The sequence below is a fragment of the Electrona antarctica genome (genome assembly GCF_951216825.1).
Source record: "Electrona antarctica genome assembly, chromosome: 5".
In the NCBI taxonomy this organism is placed as follows: domain Eukaryota; kingdom Metazoa; phylum Chordata; class Actinopteri; order Myctophiformes; family Myctophidae; genus Electrona; species Electrona antarctica.
In genome coordinates, this window is record NC_136810.1 from 755,722 (window position 1) to 762,429 (window position 6,708).

Consider the following 6,708-nt stretch of genomic DNA (forward strand, 5'->3'; position numbering starts at 1 on the left):
TGCATTGTGTATGTTTCGGGGGGACAGTTTGTTCCATGGATGCCCAGAGAGAGCCTCTATACACCCCCAGGATGAGCCTCTATACACCCCCAGGATGGATCCACACAGAGACAGCCTCTATACACCCCCAGGATGGATCCACACAGAGACAGCCTCTATACACCCCCAGGATGGATCCACCCAGAGAGAGCCTCTATGCACCCCCAGGATGAGCCTCTATACACCCCTATGAGCCTCTATACACCCCCAGGATGGATGCCCAGAGAGAGCCTCTCTACCCCCAGGATGGATCCACACAGAGAGAGCCTCTATACACCCCCAGGATGGATCCACACATAGAGCCTCTATACACCCCCAGGATGGATGCCCAGAGAGAGCCTCTATACACCCCCAGGATGGATCAGAGAGCCTCTATACACCCCCAGGATGGATCCACACATAGAGCCTCTATACACCCCCAGGATGGATCAGAGAGCCTCTATACACCCCCAGGATGGATCCACACATAGAGCCTCTATACACCCCCAGGATGGATGCCCAGAGAGAGCCTCTATACACCCCCAGGATGGATCCACACAGAGAGAGCCTCTATACACCTAACACCCCCAGGATGGATCCACACATAGAGCCTCTATACACCCCCAGGATGGATGCCCAGAGAGAGCCTCTATACACCCCCAGGATGGATCAGAGAGCCTCTATACACCCCCAGGATGGATCCACACATAGAGCCTCTATACACCCCCAGGATGGATCCACCCCCAGCCTCTCTACACCCCCAGGATGGATGCCCAGAGAGAGCCTCTATACACCCCCAGGATGGATCCACACATAGACAGCCTCTATACACCCCCAGGATGGATCCACACATAGACAGCCTCTATACACCCCCAGGATGGATCCACACATAGACAGCCTCTCTACACCCCCAGGATGGATCCACCCCCAGCCTCTCTACACCCCCAGGATGGCTCCACACATAAAATAGATCCTCCCGCCGCCCATCGTGCCATCCATGTGGGATATTTCATCATCCTGTCCCTCCTCCTCCTCCTCCTACCGCACTGAGAACCTACAATACATCCTATCCTCACACATTCCTTACGATTAGACCGATACATAAATAGCCTAGACATGCAGTCACACTATATGGGCGAAACAACCTGCCTAATTATTGGTCTGGTCGCTTCGTCCGTAATGTGACTGCATGTTTAGGCTATTTATTTAGGCCAATAATAGGCTAATAAATAAACAATAGAAGCGCTTCTTACCGGTTGTAACAGCAGATCCTTTTGTTGAAATGGTTTCGTCTCAAGGAATGAAGTTGTGAGAACACATGCACGGGGCAGACATTATCACTCGCTGGGGTTTGGGGTCCTCTGTGATAGCCGGTAGACAACAGTGTGTGTGTGTGCGTGTGTGTGTGCGCGTGTAGCTCCGCTCAATCAATGGGACGACTGACTGACTGACTGGCTGACACGGAGCGCAGCGTCTATAGTGGATAGTGTCTACATCCCATAGCCTGGAGGGACGGTCAAGTCGGCCCGGCCGGACCGCTCGTAATGTGATTGGCTGTTGTTGGGTTGGTTGTCATGGCGACTCTCAGAGTTGATCGATCGCCCGAATAGTAGCCTATAGACAGTCTATGCGCATGGGCATAACAGTTGGATATTGAACACATTTTTCATTGGTGAAATTGGTGAAAAGGTCTAAAATGACATTTGAATACAAGATTCATACAATACAAGATTCCCTGTGAGATATAGCCTATAGCCCTATTTGATACCATTATGATACCATAATGTAGCCTATACCCTATTTGAAGTTGGACGCCTAGAAGCTAATAACTATAATAGCCTACATAAGAGGCTAATAATATTAGGCTAATTATAATAGGCTAATAATAGGCAAAATATAGGATTCCTGTCTAGTGTCTACCGAGGAATCTCTGTTCCTCTCTCACGGCTATGGTCATGATTGAAGTGTGGGTCATGTGACCCAAAGAATAAGGTCGCGGATTCTCTTGGAAAGGAGCCAGCTTAGGTGGTTCGGGGCATCTGGTTAGGATGCCTCTCGGGCTTCTCCCTAGGGAGGTCCTCGAGGCATCTGGTTAGGATGCCTCTCGGGCGTCTCCCTAGGGAGGTCCTCGAGGCATCTGGTTAGGATGCCTCTCGGGCGTCTCCCTAGGGAGGTCCTCGAGGCATCTGGTTAGGATGCCTCTCGGGCGTCTCCCTAGGGAGGTCCTCGAGGCATCTGGTTAGGACGCCTCTCGGGCGTCTCCCTATAGGGAGGTCCTCGAGGCATCTGGTTAGGATGCCTCTCGGGCGTCTCCCTAGGGAGGTCCTCGAGGCATCTGGTTAGGATGCCTCTCGGGCATCTCCCTAGGGAGGTTCTCGACTCTCGAGGCATCTGGTTAGGATGCCTCTCGGGCGTCTCCCTAGGGAGGTCCTCGAGGCATCTGGTTAGGATGCCTCTCGGGCGTCTCCCTAGGGAGGTCCTCGAGGCATCTGGTTAGGATGCCTCTTGGGCGTCTCCCTATAGGAAGGTCCTCGAGGCATCTGGTTAGGATGCCTCTCGGGCGTCTCCCTAGGGAGGTCCTCGAGGCATCTGGTTAGGATGCCTCTCGGGCGTCTCCCTAGGGAGGTCCTCGAGGCATCTGGTTAGGATGCCTCTCGAGCGTCTCCCTAGGGAGGTCCTCGAGTCATCTGGTTAGGATGCCTCTCGGGCGTCTCCCTAGGGAGGTCCTCGAGGCATCTGGTTAGGATGCCTCTCGGGTGTCTCCCTAGGGAGGTCCTCGAGGCATCTGGTTAGGATGCCTCTCGGGCGTCTCCCTAGGGAGGTCCTCGAGGCATCTGGTTAGGATGCCTCTCGGGCGTCTCCCTAGGGAGGTCCTCGAGGCATCTGGTTAGGACGCCTCTCGGGCGTCTCCCTAGGGAGGTCCTCGAGGCATCTGGTTAGGACGCCTCTCGAGCGTCTCCCTAGGGAGGTCCTCGAGGCATCTGGTTAGGACGCCTCTCGGGCGTCTCCCTAGGGAGGTCCTCGAGGCATCTGGTTAGGATGCCTCTCGGGCGTCTCCCTATAGGGAGGTCCTCGAGGCATCTGGTTAGGATGCCTCTCGGGCGTCTCCCTATAGGGAGGTCCTCGAGGCATCTGGTTAGGATGCCTCTCGGGCGTCTCCCTATAGGGAGGTCCTCGAGGCATCTGGTTAGGATGCCTCTCGGGCGTCTCCCTAGGGAGGTCCTCGAGGCATCTGGTTAGGATGCCTATCGGGCGTCTCCCTATAGGGAGGTCCTCGAGGCATCTGGTTAGGATGCCTCTCGGGCGTCTCCCTATAGGGAGGTCCTCGAGGCATCTGGTTAGGATGCCTATCGGGCGTCTCCCTAGGGAATGCGTCGGGATCCCCCAGGAGGAAGTCATTAATGTTGCTCTGTCTGAGGAGGGAAGTCTGGAGCTCTCTGGAGGAGCTGTTGCCCCCGCGACTCGACTACGGATAAGCGGTTGAATGGTAACACTTTTCATTCTAAATCCATTTCTGGAGGTTTATGTGGTCAAGGCCAGAGTTACGATGACAACTCCGTTCACTTCATGGGGCTTCAGTTGCCAAATAGCACAGCGAACAGTGACAAAGTCCTGGACCGGAAGTTGGCAGAATGCACTGGACTCAGGGCAACAGCCCATCTTTAATGATCTTAAATCCCTTTTATTTTAGATCGTGTTTTAGTAATAGTAGGTTACAACATAAACATTACAGAGACTTTAGTTGTCATTGTACACTATTTTAAAACAGTTGTCATGTTGCACACATGCCTAAAATTGCTGATATTTGCGCCGCCAAAATCAAATGTTTTGATGAATTGAAAAGGGTGGACCCTCTTGTAAACAAGTGTAAGTAATGCTTTATTGGGTCGTCCACTCACAGTTAACAGTCTTTGTATTGAGTTGTGCTTGAAATGTACTGTAATTCTGCAATCTGTTAATAAATATTTCAATCAATCAATCAATCAATCTATCAAAACCCTCGTTGAAAACGATGCATTTCCAACTCCAGCTTGTCCCACTCCATCCAGGCTGCATGGACAGCTTGTCCCACTCCATCCAGGCTGCATGGACAGCTTGTCCCAATCCATCCAGGCTGCATGGACAGCTTGTCCCTCTCCATCCAGGCTGAATGAACAGCGCTGAGTTTTATGACCCCTCAATGACGCTTCTCTCTCAGCTGTAATAATGGATCCTTGTGGTCGAGGCTAAAAGATGAGATTGTACGGTGGTTCCCTTCAGCCAATCACAGGCAGCGCAAACGCCACTCTGAGCCATGGGATCGTGCAGGGAAGGGGCGTGTCCAATTCTTTCCTTGAAGTGTTTGAAGTGATTCGTCGGAGCTCAAAGACACATTCCAAAGTGGGGTCCGGGGACCCCCAGGGGTCTTTGAGGGAGTTCCAGCTATAGGGGTCCCCAGCTAAATGATATAGTTTGGAACCAAATGGACCCTTATGGGTCTGTAACGCTGAGAGTGTACAAATAATTTGACCAGAGTTAAATTAACATTGATTTTACAATATAAATTGGGCTCTCAGAGATAGAAATGGGGGTCCGTAGCCTAATTCATGTCAAACCTGGGGGTCCTTGAAAATTCTCAAGCAATGTAATTTCAGTTGAAATTAAACGTGTTTAATAGAATTAAACGTGTTTAATAGAATAACTGCGTAACAAATCTTCTCTTATCGGGGGTCCTTGGCATATTATGTTTTCAATTGGGGGTCCGCGGGGCTATAATGAGTGTCAATCTGGGGGTCCTCGATATGAGAAAGTTTGTGAACCTGCACTATTAGACCATCTGTCTCTCAATGTTGTTCTAATCCATTATGTCATGTTTTTTTAGAAAGCAAATGAAGCACTCTTTATTATGGTAAAAATCACACCTGTGTGAAGTGAGGGGCGCTCTTATATCATCGTACATCGTCATGCATCATCTCATACTGGCCAATCAGAATGCCTGTTGCCTGTTGGCAAAAATGTACGTCATATTTGGTGGACATTTGACCTAATTTCTCCTGTCATTGTCGATGGTAAATATTGAGACGTGTGGGGACAAAAGCCGTATACTCAAAAATCACACCCGTGTGAAGTGAGGGGCGCTCTTACCTCTTATCAGCGTACATCATCATCATGAGGTAAAATAGCCTATTTGAATTCTCCATTCACTGTCAATGGGAATTTAATGTGTTTAAGACGAAGTTTGTGGACGGTAACCAATAAAAGCTGGATGTGTAGGAGGGGCCCCTCAAAAGAATATACGCCAACCCCAAAACCATGTGAAAAAGCAACGCCTCACATGCAGCTTACAGGGAGAGAGAGATACGTATACACACAGTAAATAATGTAAAGTAAAATAAAAATAGTAGCCTATACCAGTTGTAACACACACAGGCAGCAGCAGGCAACATAAATGAACAGAGACGAAGACTTCTTATAATAGTCACAGGGGCCTCGCCCCCTTCCATCCATCCATCCATCCATCCATCCATCCATCCATCCACCCATCCATCCATCCATTCACCCATCCATCCATCCATCCATCCATCCATCCACCCAGTCATCCATCCATCCATCCATCCATCCATCCATCCATCCATCTTCAACCGCTTATCCGTAGTCGGGTCGCGGGGGCAACAGCTCCACCAGAGAGCTCCAGACTTCCCTCTCCAGAGCAACATTAGTGACTTCCTCCTGGGGGATCCCGAGGCGTTCCAAGGCCAGTGAGTCAATGTGTTTGCGCCTTGGTCTGCCCCGGGGTCTCCTCCCAGTGGGACGTGATCATTGTGAACAAGTGAGCAGGGTAAAGTACTGTATGTATCTTTCATCCCCTGGCAGGTTTAAAACAAAAGCCACCAGATTAGCATTTGAATGCCTGAACTGCGCAAACGTAAACGAGGCCCCCCCCCCTGGCCACGGACAGTTAGGCGTCAGGACAAATACAAGAGGAGTTATAAATTCTTCACGAGGTGTCCCCCCCCCCACTTCGGCCCAAGCCCTCCAGCCCCCCCAGAGTTGACGTCACTGTGAACACATGATGAATGGCATGTGCATTGTAGCGGAGCGGCTGGATAATAATTGGGTAAAGCCGACTGATGAGTTTGATGTTTCTCTTTATTGAGAACCCAACGTAGAAACTGGAAAAAGGACATAACATACATATAAGGCTACATCAATATAACATTCCATAATCAAAAGGCATAATACATTTCCCATAACATCCATGAGCATATAATACATCACAAAACTATACAATATTTAATCCATCATATCAACAGCAATATAGAAATAAACAACCCTCAGACAATACAAACAACCATAAGACTAATTACCAAGCGGCTGTGGCTCAGGAGGTAGAGCAGGTCGTCCAATGATCCATGGGTCGGCGGTTCGAATCCCGGCTCCTCCTGTCTACATGTCGAAGTGTCCTTGGGCAAGACACTGAACCCCAAATTTCTCCCGATGTGCTGGTTGGTACCTTGCATGGCTTCCGCCGCCATCGGTGTATGAATGTGTGTGTGAATGGGTGAATGTAATGCACAATCTATGTAAAGCGCCTTGGATAAAGGCGCTATATAAATGCACCATTTACCATTTACCATTTACCAATATCCCTCATACAAGATTGACCAACAATAAAAGTATCACCTTTTCCCCCTTCCAGCTCGGTGCTAA